At 32.3% G+C, this 14,734-nt stretch overlaps 1 long non-coding RNA gene across 1 annotated transcript; it reads left to right on the top strand.

Annotated features, from left to right (window-relative positions):
• Positions 1–1,838: 1,838 nt before the first annotated feature.
• On the top strand, positions 1,839–6,788 carry LOC119570777. Its single transcript, XR_005228464.1, has 2 exons — positions 1,839–1,974; positions 6,744–6,788. It is a non-coding gene; the product is annotated as an uncharacterized LOC119570777 (long non-coding RNA).
• The last annotated feature ends 7,946 nt before the right edge of the window (positions 6,789–14,734 follow it).

Raw genomic sequence — 14,734 nt, 5'->3', positions numbered from 1 at the left:
ATTGGTCATTGTGAGAAGAAAATCGAGTTGCTAATGGTATCAGGAACAAGACAAATCGAAACAAGTATTTGGTTCGATGTGCAGGGGAAAAAAAGCAATAGGGGGCAAAATTGAGAAAGATTGTTAGACAAAAAATTTGATAGAATACATAGTAATATAATATATATTATAAATTAGTATTATGTTTTCATAATATATTGATATATATATATGTAACAATGAAATGATCTAAATTATAGATAAGTATGAGTACAATATTTATATATAATAATATTTGAAAGAATATACGATATGTGATATATATATATATATGTATATATAGTATATATGATATATATATATTATGTATAATATATATATATATATATAAGTATATAATATAATATATATATATATAATATTATATATATAATATATATATATATATATATATATATATATATATAATATATAATAATTATTATATATATATTATATATTATATATTAGATATATTAATATATTATTAGAAAATATAATATATAATATATATATTATATATATATATTATATATATATTATATACATTTATATATATATAATATTAATATATATATAATAATATATATATATATAATATATATAAATATATTATATAATATATATATATATATATATATATATATATATATTAATAATATAATATATATAATATATTATCATTATTTTATATATATATATATATATATATAATAAATATAATTATATATATATTATATATTGTAGATATAGTATATATATACTATATATATATTATATATAATATTATATATATATATAATATAATCACATATATAGTATTACTATCTATTTATATAATTTTATATATATGCAATATTATCTATATATATATATATGTATGATTAATAATATAATCATATATAATAATATATAGTATATATGTGGTGTGTGATGTGTTGTTGTTGCTCTGAGTGTTGTGCTGATAATATATAATAATATAATAATATATTATATATATAATAATATATAGAATATATACTATGAATCAAGATAACAAAAACACAAATATATACATACACATGTGTAAGTACTACTATCGGTGCATACTATATCTATAAAAATGCACTAGACATCTATATATCAGTATCTATGTGATATGACTTAAAAAATATATGAATATATATAAATAAGTAAAATAAATAAATAGATTCAGAATGATAAAATAATATGTAATACTACTACTAATAACAATAATAGCAATGAAAAAAATAATAATAATATAATAATATATAAATATAGAGCAAATCCGTATGAATCCAAGAACGTCAACAAAAACGGAAACAAGGAAAAATAAAAGAAAACATTAATGATAAAAAATAAATGGAGCAAAAAAAAAAAACATAAAAAAAATCAAAAGATAAGAGCATGAATCGCTTTAACAAGAAATGTCAACAAAATGAAATAAAGAAAGTTAATAATAAAATAATAAAACGATAGAACGCAAACAAAACAAATATCCCTTCAGAAAAAAAAGAAGAGAATTAGGAAGCAATAAGCAAAATAACATGAAAAAAAATCAAAATACAAGAAATATCTAGGACATGAATCCACAACCCAATCCGAAGTAAATCCGCTTACAAGAACGTCAACAAAAGACGTCAACAAAAGGAGAAAAAAAAAAAACAATAACCTAGCGACTTCCGTTGAACCGTCCATAGAGAAACATCTATCCGGTAACGTGAAACTGAAGTGAAGTGGTAAACACATGGACGATAATCTCAACCAGAACCAGGAGAGAAGACCTGGTACATATAAAAAAATGGACTATGAAACCTAAATAACAGAAGACGCAAAAATAGCGAAAGTGACAACGAAGAAAACCCACCCTCCAAGCAACACCGGAACGAAGAAGCCGGAAAGAACTTCACGCAATTCCAACCAGAAATGAACAATAACTCAGAATCCAACTCTCAAGTAAGACCAAATCAAAATGTAGTACTCATACAGTTGGCAGGAGAATCATCAAACTCCAACTTCAACAACCCAATTAAATTAACAAACGCAATAAATAAATCAGATTTTCATCAAATACATTAAAGAAGATTCACTAAGAGTATTAGGTATTGGGAAGGCCATCAGATTTGAAGTGAATGACATAAAAACAATCAAAGAAAAATTAAGAACATTAGGCCAAAATTCAAACATCCAAGAAATAATAAGAATAAAAAAAGCAATCAAGAAAAAAACAATACAGAAAGATGGATCCCAACAAGATCCCTAAGAATAACATTTAAAGGTCCACTACCTGAAAGGGTGGCTATCGGCCACACATCCTACCAAGTAAAGCAATACACCTTCCCAATACCAAAATGCTTTAATTGCCTCAGATATGGACATGGGATTTACTTGCAAAAAACAAAAAAAAAGATGCAGCAGATGTAGTAGTTTCGATCATAATTTCAAAGACTGCAATAACATCCCACATTGTTTCTTTTGTGAAGAAGACCACACACCAAACAGTAACTCATGCAGAATACATAAAAAAGCACAAGAAATAAACAAATACAACTTTACACCAAACAACTTAGACATCAAAAAACAACTCCAACAACTGAAACCACAAACAGAACAACACAGTACAAACAAAGTCGTAAACACTAAAACAAATGAGAACATTACATTAAGTAAAGAAACCCCCACTCCACAAGTAAACAAAGACTCCAGAAGTAAACAACAAAATACACCACAGAGATATGCACAAGCTATCTCACAAACACAAAACTATACCCAGGACAAAAAACACCACCAAGACAAAAAATTCAAAACACAAACTTAAAAGTTACACCAAAAACAAATACACAAGCAAACCAAAAAGAAATAAAACCACAAAATAACTCAAACAAACAAAAACATACAAGTCCAGAAAAATCACCAATAACATGGACATTACCTACGCCCATTACTCATCCTCATCAACCACACTCACTACCCACACCCCTTACACTCACCCATCACTCATACCCATCGCCTAACCCCAATACCCACACTCAAAAACAAACATTAAAAGAAGCAAAAGAAGAAAACCTAAACTGGATGATCACAACAAAGAGATAATAAAGGCAGTATCAAACCTGATAAACAACATAAATCGGAAAAATCAATTTAACAATAATTATAGAAACAAAAATGATTTTACCCCAATCTTAAAGCAAGTTATAAGCCTGATAAATGTATAAAATAATAATTGGAATGCACATTCTATCCCAAAACAAAAAAAACAGAGCTGAACTATCTATTATTCAAAGAAAATCACAGGAATAATAGCCTTAAATGAAACCTGGTTAAAAGAAAAAGATATATTGTATATAAACAATTATACAGTAATAAGAAAAGATAGACTAATCAAGTAGGTGGGGGCCTAGAATTTTGCATAAAAAATAACTTACAATTCAAAGAACTAAATCTAAGGGATAGATATATAGACAAGATAGAAACAATGGGAATAAAAGTAAATTACAAAAGTAAATGGCTAAATATTCTTCTGATATATAACCCTTGTAATGATATAAAAGCAGAAGAACTAGAGTACTATACAGATCAAATCACAAACCCCAAAATGATACTAGGAGACTTCAATGCTCACCACCCGTGCTGGAATACAAAAACAAATCACAGACAAACTAATAAAACTGGTGAAAGCATAATAAAATGGATAAGTGAGAACAATCTAATAATACTAACTCCACAAAACTTAACAACTAGAATTGATCCAAAAACTGCTAAAGAATCAACTTTAGATCTTGTAATTGCATCTCCAACTCTAAGTCATCTACAGATAAATACAGCAATGCATTTAAACAGTGACCATCTACCAACAATAATAGAAATAGATAACTTAACAACCATAGAAAAAACTACAGAACTAATAAAAAATATGGCGCTAAAATATTTCCAACTGGAAATAAGAAATCACCAGAATAAACCAAACAAGCCGTGGTGGAATAAAGAATGCCATGATATCATAAAAGAAAAAAACAAAGCATTCAATAAATGGAGAAAGAAACCCACAAAAGAAAACCAATCAACATACAAAAGACTATTAGCAAAAGCTAGATTCACAATAAATCAACGAAAAAAAGAATCTTGGGAAAAGTTCTGCAACTCACTAAATTTTAAAAATCCACCAAGAAAGATCTGGAAGTTCATAAAGAAACTATCAGGAAAAAAACACTACAACATAATATCCTTTAATAGAAAATGATCTGCCTTTAACAAATATAAAACATAAAAAAAATAAAATAAAAAAACTTTTGACAGGCTTAGAAAAAGAAAGACTATTCAATCAAAAAAATACAAACGAATTGGACAAAAGACTAACTTTAGTAGAGCTAAAAACAGTAATAAAAGATGCCAAAAATGATAAAGTCTATGGCCCAGACGAAATTCCTTACGAGTTTTATAAGAACATCCCAGACAACATGACAGAGTCAATTTTAACTAACTTAAACTCTTACTGGACCAGAGGGGAATACCCAGAATCATTAAAAAATGTAATAATAAACCCAATAATAAAGCCCGGAAAAGACCCTTCAGAAGCAAATTCATACAGATTTATAAGCAGAATTTCATGTATCGGCAAAATATATGAAAACATAATAACAAAAAAGACTAGTCTGGTGGTTAGAACAAAACAATAAATTAGATAAAGATTTAATAGGCTTCAGACCAAACAGAAGCACCATTGATGTACTACAAATAATTGATAACCATATAAACAAAGCATTCATAGAAAAAAAATATACAATATTAGCATGTATTGATCTAGAAAAAGCTTTGATACTGTCAATATGAGGCACTATTGATAAAAATGTCAAAAATAGGAATAACAGGAAAACCTCTAAAATGGATAAATAGCTTATTAGAAAGAAGAACATTCCAAATAATAATTGGTAACCAAAAATCAGATAAAGCAATAATACAAAGTGGAGTACCCCAAGGATCACCAATTAGCCCAATATTATTCAATATACTAATGAATGATTTAGATTTATCAGAAGGAGTTGAAAAAATTATATACGCAGATGACATAACCTTAGTAACAAGTGATAAAAGCCTAATAGAAGCTTCCACTAAAATTGAAACAGACTACAAAAATTAAAAGAATGGGCCGATAACTGGGATTTGAAAATAAATTTTACAAAAAGTAAAGTAATGTGTTTTTCAAATAAAAAGATCAATCAACTTCCAAGAATAAAAATAGAAAATACAGAAATTGAATACACTCACAGCCAGAAAATTCTAGGCTTAACATTTGATGCTCCAGATAGGCTTAACGGAAAAACCATATAGAAAAAATGAAAGTAGAAATAATAAATAGAATAAACATAATGAAAAAACTGTCTCATTAAAACTGGGGAGCAAACAGAGAAAATCTACTAAAATTCTATAAAATATACATAAAACCAAAAATAGAATACGGAATGACAATTTATGGAGCAGCAAAAGAAACAGAATTTAAAAAACTAGAAACATTACAAAACCAAGTACTTAGACTGGCAACTGGATGTTTCAAAACAACCCCAATCATAGCTCTTCAAGCAATATCAAACATCCCACCACTATCAATAGAATTAAAGAACAGAATGCATACAAATGGTGAAAACCTTAAATAAAACCTAATAACATGACAATAAAAACAACAAGCAATAAAATGTATAAAAGAATACAACCCTCAAAGAGACAAAAGATCACTATTACATAGAGCTGCTAAAACAAAAACAAACTTAAGCATAGACTTAGCCCTAAATATAACGTCAAATATATCCCCAATACCCCCATGGTATGATATATCCGAGAATATACAAACAAAATTTATGTAATAACATAAAAAAATACCCCTCAAATAATCATTAACAAACAATACCAGGAATTAACAAATACTACCTACAAAGATTACAATAAAATGTTCACAGACGGTTCAAAATTAAAAGAACCAGAATCAACCTCAGCAGCCATCTTCATTCAAAACAAAAATATAACAACTATTTGGAAATTACCCCCTAGAATAGAAATCACTCATGCAGAACTATTTGCCATAAAACAAGGACTAGTATATATAACAAACAACAATTTAACACACACAGTAATACTAACAGACTCACAATCATCACTACAACTAATGCAAAACCCCAAACCACAGAACTACAAACAAATCACATATGAAATACAAAAACAAATACATTCACTCACAACACAAAACAAGAAAATAATGTTACAATGGATTCCATCACATAAAAACATAAAGGGAAATGAAATAGTTGATCAAGCTGCAAAGAAAGCTCATGAGATAAACAATCCCATATCCATACCACAAGACACAAAATATACCATAAAAGAAATCAAATCAAAGAACTTAAAACAGTGGGAAATAGATTTAAAGAGAATTCTGAATACAAAAAATTATTTCATACAAGACAATGATCAAAAACCATGGATCAGAGCTAAATACAGAAAACTAGATACATGTTTAACAAGAATAACAACCAAACACACAAGACTGAAACAACATCTACACAGAATAAAGATGGAAAATGACCCATTCTGCAGATGGTGCAGGAATCAAGAAGAAACTATTGAACATATGATACTACACTGTCCAAGATTCAACTCTCAAAGAACCAAATTAAAACAAGCTCTCACACAAATTAACATACAAGAATTTAATACAAATCTTCTGATTACAGGCGCAAACCAGACATCGATAATAAAGTACTACATATTGAGACATACAAAGATTTTCCTACAAAGAACAAGATTAATTGACATAATATAAGCAGCAAAAACCAACAAGAGGAGGATCCAGGGGATATAGACAACCACAGTCTAAAACCCTATAACAAGAAAGAAGAAGAAGGAAAAAAAAAAAATTAGCATTTAACCTAGCGACTTCCGTTTGAACCGTCATAGAGCAACATCTATCCCGGTAACTGTGAACTGAAGTGAAGTGTAAACACATGGACGTATCTCATTCCAGAACCAGGAGAGAGTCCTGGTACATATAAACAAATGGACTATGAAACCCTAAATAACATAAGACGTAAAAACAGTTAAAGCGACAGCGAAAACAACCCCTACAATCAAACACCGAAACGAAGAAGCCGGCAGGAACTTCACACAATTCCAAATAGAAATGAATAACAACACTGAACCAACAACCAAGTAAGAACGAACCAAAATGTATATCATTCAGCTGACAGGAGAATCATTAAGTTCAAACATTAACAACCCCATCAAATTAACAAATGCTATAACAACTCAGATTTTACAAAATATTATTGAAGACTACTGAGAGTACTGGGTATCGGAAAGCGATAAGATTTGAGATAGAGGACTATCAAAAGATAAGACCTTAAAAGAAATGAAAAAATAGGACAATGGAACATAATTGCAAAACAGCCAGCATCCAGTATGAACACAAACTGCACATATGGAACAATATTCCCAGGGAAATAGATTTAGATCTAAAAAACAATAAAAGAGAAAATAAGAACAGGGTCAGACTAAAAAATATAGAAGTAATTAGAATAAACAAAACAGACCAAGAAAAAAAACAAACGAAAAATGGGTTCCAACAAAATCATTAAGGATTACATGTAAAGGACCACTACCGGAAAGGGTAGCTATAGGAATACATCCTATCAAGTTAAACAATACACCTTTCCGATACCAAATGTTTCAACGTCTTCGATACGGACACGGAATATTTACATGTAAAAAACAAAAAAAGGGCAACAAATGTAGCAGTCATGACCATTATTATAAGGATTGTAATAATGACCTTATTGTTCTTTTGTGAAGAAAAACCATTCACCAAACAGTAAACAATGTCAAATACATAACAAAGCACAAGACATAACAAATATAAACTTTACACCAAATAATCTAGACATTAAAAAACAATTACAACAACTAAAAACCCCTTACGGAAACAAACAAAAAATTACAAATAAGGATGTAAATACAAAAAACAAAAAGAAAACACAGAATGACAAAAGAAAATCTCACTTCACAGATAAACACAAAAAACCCAAGCACCACACAAAACTATGCACAAGCACTTTCACAAACACAAAATATCACACACAGTACAGAAAACACTCCAAGACAAAGAACACAAAACATATCAAAATAAATGATACACCAAAATAAAACACAAACAAACAAAAAAGAAACAAAACCACAAAATGCAAACAAACAAAAATGTACTAATCCAGAACACTCACCAATTACATGGACATACCACACCATTGCTCACTCTCGTTACCCACACCATTATACACTCACATCATCCATCCCCATCCACTAACTAATATCCAAAATGAAAACAAAAAAATAAATGAAAGAAAGGAAGAAGAAAATGTAAACTGGATTATTTTACAAAAAATATCATAAAAGCAGTAACAATTTTGATGAATAATTATAAACTCCGAAAATCATCTTAACACAATCATGGAACATAACGATTTCACACCACTCTTAAACAAATACTGATTTTGATAAAGAATAAAATAATAACATGGAATGCCACATTCAATCAAAACAAAAAAACTGATTTGAATTACTTAATATTTAGACAATCCAGGATTAATGTGCCATTATTGAAACCTGGTTAAAAAATAAAAGATACTTTAGATTAAATAATTATGAGAAATCAGAAAAGACAGAGTAACCCCAATTGTTGGAGGAGTATGATGTGCGAAGAAAAGATATACAAGTTTAGTAAACTAAATATAACGATAGATACGTATCTAAAATGAATTTTAGCTATTAAAATACTATAAACAAAAATGATGATGTCTTGCTAATTTTATAACCCCTGTAATATATATCTAAAGAAGAATTCCAACACTAGGTAATCAAATACAGACCAAGTTGATAATATGACTTTAATGCACATCACCCAGCTGGAACCGAGATCCAATAACAAGCAATGTAACAGGAAAAAACTTGTTTGATTATAAATCTAATAATATCATTTCTGTTACACCAAAAGGGCAATTACTAGAATTGACCCCAAAACAGCCAAGAAACCACAATTAGATCTAGTAAATAGGTTCACCCTCAATCACTCTCTCAAAATAAAAGCGGGCCCACAGCTTGAACAGTGATCATCTCCCAATAATAATAAAAGATGACAATTATCAAATTCATAAAAAAATATTAGAGAAAAATGGTCAAATATACAAAATAAGGCTGGCGGCATATGAGTCCAATCTCTAACAATAAATACAAATGGTAAATACCTTAGAAGAATTAGTCAAATAATAAAGATACAGATAAACATATTTCCAAATTTTACTAGTAAGAGATAAATAATAAACCTAATAACCCTGGTGGAATGATAAATGCAATGAAATAATAACGAAAAGAATAAAGCTATAAATAATGGAGAAAGACCAATACACAAAATATATTAAACTATACAAATATTAGTATCAGAAGCAAAACAAATTATTGAAAAAGAAAAAAAGGATTATGGGAAAAAGTTTGCGCGTCGATAAACTTTAAACTCTATCAAAAAAATTTTGGAATTTTATAAAGAACAGACCGGCCAAACAACAACATGAGTATCCTTTGATTAATAACAACTTCCCAGAACAGATATAAAAACAAAAGACCTAAATTAATTAAAAAAGAATATGAAATATAACAGTAAACAACAAAAAAACTACTCAAAAATGGAAAAAGAGAAATACTAACGTGTCAATGAAGAACCATACACAAGGATTAACATTAGAAGAATTAACAAATATGTTATAAAATGCAAAAATGGTAAAGCTATGGTCCTGACAAAATACTACGATTTTATAAAAATGCACAGAAGAAAGAATATTAGAAATCAATTCAAAAACTTTAATGATACTGGTAAAAAGGAGAAATACCCTAATGAAATTAAAAAAAACAATATCAATCCCAATTCCTTAAACCATTGGAAGGATCCAACCAAAATAAACCTTATAGATTTTAAGCAGAACACCTTGCATCGGCAAACTCTTCGAAACATAATAACAGCATAATAAATTGGTGGCTCGAAAAAATAACTAGATGAAGACCTTATAGGTTTCAGGCCCGATAGGAACACAACAGATGCACTACAATAACGAAATGAAAATAAACAAGCAATAAAAGAAAAAAAATATGTACTAGTAGTGTGCCTAGACATAGAACAAGCTTTTGACTCAGTAATCACGAACCAATAAGAAAAAGCTAAAAATTGGATTTAAAAGGTGAAAAATTGTTTAAATGGATAAACAATTTCCTAACAAAAAGAACTTTTCAAATAAGACTTAGGAGAACAACACTCAACAAACGGAAAAATAAAAATGGAGTCCCACAAGGATCTCCCATAACGCCCTCTTTTAATATAGTAATGTCAGATATAAAATTACCTAAAAGAAATATGTAAAATAATATATGCAGATGACTTAACCGTAATAACATCCAATATAACTCGAGATGAAGCAAAAAAATCATTTAGAACACAGCCAAAATTATAATAAGGGATGGTCAGAAAAATGGGACCATTAAGATAATCCAACAAAAGTAAGATATTTGTTTCCAAACAAAACAATAGAACAATAACCAATAATAATAGCAATCAAGAAATAGCATATACAAACAATCATATTATTTTAGGACTCAATTGATGCAACCAAAATTGACTTGAAACAAGCCCCCCTCCATATAACGTCTGTCAAAACAAAATCCATGAATGAATAAATATTATGAAAAAAACAACAGAGAAACCTTAATAAATTCTATAATATATTTACTCAAACCATCATTGAATATGAATTACAATATATGGAGGCACCAAAACCAAACAGAATTGAAAAAACCTGAATATCCAAATAATGCAATGAATAATTGCAACAGATCCTTCAGATCTGCACCAACAATAACTCGACAGCATTGACAACCAAATACCATGATAAAAGAATAATTAATTAGAATGTATTTATTAAAATTTTGAAAACCATGATAATATGCCAATTAATCCTTACTTTAAAAGCATAGAAAATTTAAGCCAAATAAAGATAAAAAAACATTATTATTTTAGAGTAGTTGAAAACCGTAAAAATTGAACAATAAAGTAAGAATCACACAGATCCTAACATATCCCCAATCCCCCCCCCATCCCTGCCCGTGTTGTCGTGGGGGGGCTTAGAGGAGGAGACTGGACCCAATGAATTGGGGAACTCCCCAACCTTGGGACTGCAGCCCTCGACTCCAACTGATTTTGCAGTCTTTATTTCCTTCCCCTTTTCGTTTCTGTCCCTTCACCAAACCTTCTGCTATCCACCTCCTAAGGTGTGAGAGCCGTGCTGAAGGTGAAAGGCTGACTTTTGTGCCAGTCCTGAACGGCCTGAGGGAGCCATGGGCATCGGTATTCCCCAGATTTAGTTATCTAGCCCTTACCCCCTCAAGGGTACTCTCAGGGGTGACTGTTTTTATCCCCAACATAATCCAGGCTTACCATTGCCAGTAATGAAAACTTATCCCCACTATTAGGGGCAATGAGGCTTGCCCCTTTATCAAATAGCCCAACGATGTAAACCCGCCCAGATTCCTGACCCCATGTCTCTCCTTGACCACAGGCTCGACACTGCAATAACTACCCCTCAGCAATACCTACTAGTTACAGTACCAACAATCAACCCTTAAGGAACATTCCACTGCTCCCACAATCTCAACTTCACACCTCTATCCCCACAACCTCCACAGTCAACCACACCCCATCCTCCCTTATTATACCTTACAGCCTTATTGCCCACCTCCCATACACTACTTCCTTAACACTACTCCATCTTCGTCACGCCCCCGCCCTTCGACTACCCCTATCTCTACACAATTTTTGAATACCCTCTTCAGCGCAGCCAAATGGGACCGATTTTTCGTGATCCCTCCCACAGCGCCCAGGGCTCTGACAACACCCTTCTCTCCACAATGTCTCCAAAAACAAGTAGTAAAGTCTCTTTCCGTAGCCGACCCGACGCTCCGTCTTGTCACAGTAACAGCCGAAACCACTATAGCATTACCAAACTACAAACCTGTATGGCAACGCAGCCTTGCAAACCCCCTCCAACCCTCAATACTTGCACCGGACAGTTTCAATCTCCCAGCAAATTGCCCAATCTATGACAAAGATGGTCAGATTGTGGAGAAGATCTACTTGCCTGTCTGACAGGCTATGATTGCACATCAGTACACTGCCCTTTTTAAAAAAAACAAAAAACCTACTCCTTCCCCCCAGAGGTCATCGAAATAACCCACTAACATAGCCAAAATTACCTTCCGTAGGCATGACCTTCCCTTTAACGTCTACATAGGAGGGAATCCCTCCTGTCGGTCCTAACACCCCCTCCAACGTCAGTGGCCAAAATTGTTGCGTCTAGACACCCAGCCAAATCAATTGCGTTCCCAGCCAGATGCCCACTAGTGCCCAACCTGGCCATACCCGATCTCATGGCCCTTCACAATCAACGCACATGTCCCAACTGTAGGCGGCCCCATATGTAATTTTTATAGGGGTGTCCCCCTATAAATTGAGTCTGAGGTAGCAACTCTCATATTCAAACTGGACTCACCACTACGTGAAGCCAGACAAGAAGCACGTCGACGTTGTTTCATACCCTTACTCCTTAATCCAGTAATACTGCTCATTCTACAATTCTCCTAAACCCCCCCCTACAATCAACCCCCCCTCTTTCTACCTCCTACCTTCCCCATTCACCTCTTTTGCCATCCTAAATCCGACACTCCAATCCTCTATACAGATACTTCAATCACCACTACAATCCCAACACCTTCCCCTCTCACTCCTCGCACGACCCGTACACAGAACAAACGTTCACCCCTCTTCCCACCACACAATCACCTCCACCTTCCTTTGCTCCTATGCTTGAGACACAGTCCTCTCTCCCCCGCCTCACAGAAATCCTTTATTCCCCCAAACTCCCGAACCAACTCCTTAGAAGAACCATTAAAATATTCACAGATTACCTAATTAAAACTGACACTCCCCTCCAAAATCTTACAACTCCTGCCCTTCCACACTTCCAAGTACTGCTGATATCCATCCTCCTCCGAACGATATCCCCCCTACAACCCTATCCTCCTACCCTCCCAACACAGCCCATCCCCCCCGACCCCAACCCCAACCACATTACCCTCCCCCCATCCCCTCTATCCCGTCCACTCCCTCCTTATGCATCGTGAATCCCTTATTGTAACTCATTAACTCTCATAAAGTCAATACACACCCCAGACACTCCAATCCCACATATCCTACTGCGTGCCCACGTTTTGAAACAACTCATACCTCTGCTTTCCCCACCTATCCCCCCTTCAACACCGACCTCCCAACCTATCATACATCCTTACGAATCCCAACACTTTTCGCTTCACAACCTATTCTCTTTCCTCAAACGCTACCTATTCATCGAATTTAACTCCGTAATTACCATACCGACCCTAACCCCTTTCACTCCCAATATCTTTGCCCACTTAGACAACTAATCCGAACTCACCACCCTTCCCTAACATTAACTATAGTGCTACATGACCTTAGATGTCCTAGCACATTTATCTTGCTTTTAACCATTACTACCTAACCATCCTCCCCACTCCTCCATGGTCCGCATCCTACAAACATTGAATCAAACTTCATGGATAATATAAACAAAAGCACACCACACAACGACCAAATAATCAACAAACACTTCCATCAACTTGAAAATACAACATACCAAATTATCACAAAATATACCTGATGTATCTAACATAAAAGACCCAAATCAACATCAGCAGCAATTTACATTCAAAACAAGAATATTTCAACACTCTGAAAACAAAACAACACAGAGATAATCGAAGCAGAACAGTTGCAATCAAAACAAGCACTAACTACCTAACAACAACAACCTACAGAAAACCTGTGATCTTAACAAGACTCACAGCATCCATACAACAATCAAAACCTACAGACCATTAAAACACAACAAACGAATATACTAATACAAGCCCAACTACACTTATTAAACACTAAAGACAACATATTAAAATACATGGATCCCCTCCATAAAAACCTAAAGGGAAATGAAATAGCAGATAGAGGCAGCAAAAAGGGGGCACATGAAATAAAACCCCCATAGTCATGACCCAAAATTCAACTAATAACAATAAAAGAAATGAAAAAACAAGAAATTGGATACCAATTAACCGAAAAGTTAAACACAAAAGAATATTACATTAAAGACAACATAACCCACAACCATTGACAAGATCAAAAAACAGGAAAATATATGTAAGCATTGCAAAGAATAATGACAACACAACAAGACTCAAAAAACACCTATATAAATAAAATGGAGACTGACCGCAACGTGCCATGGTGCAATACCGAAGATACCCACCAATAACCTTAATCTTCAAGTCCAAGATTAATCCTACAGAACTAAAAGCCCGTCACTAAGCAAGATAAAAATACAAAAATCCTAACCTGAACGTATTAATTACAGTGCTGATGCAGCCAACAATGAAGAAGCATTATATCCTGAGACAAAAACTTCCTACAAAGAACAAGATAATAGACATAATCTGAAAACATAGAAGAACCATGAAAAAAATCCAGGATTATTGCTGCTATATAGTCTAAAACCCTATAAAAGAAGAA

Source organism: Penaeus monodon, unplaced genomic scaffold (genome assembly GCF_015228065.2).
Source record: "Penaeus monodon isolate SGIC_2016 unplaced genomic scaffold, NSTDA_Pmon_1 PmonScaffold_3864, whole genome shotgun sequence".
Classification (NCBI taxonomy): domain Eukaryota; kingdom Metazoa; phylum Arthropoda; class Malacostraca; order Decapoda; family Penaeidae; genus Penaeus; species Penaeus monodon.
The sequence above is the reverse complement of the archived record's forward strand: the minus strand, read 5'-3'. Positions and strand labels throughout refer to the sequence as shown.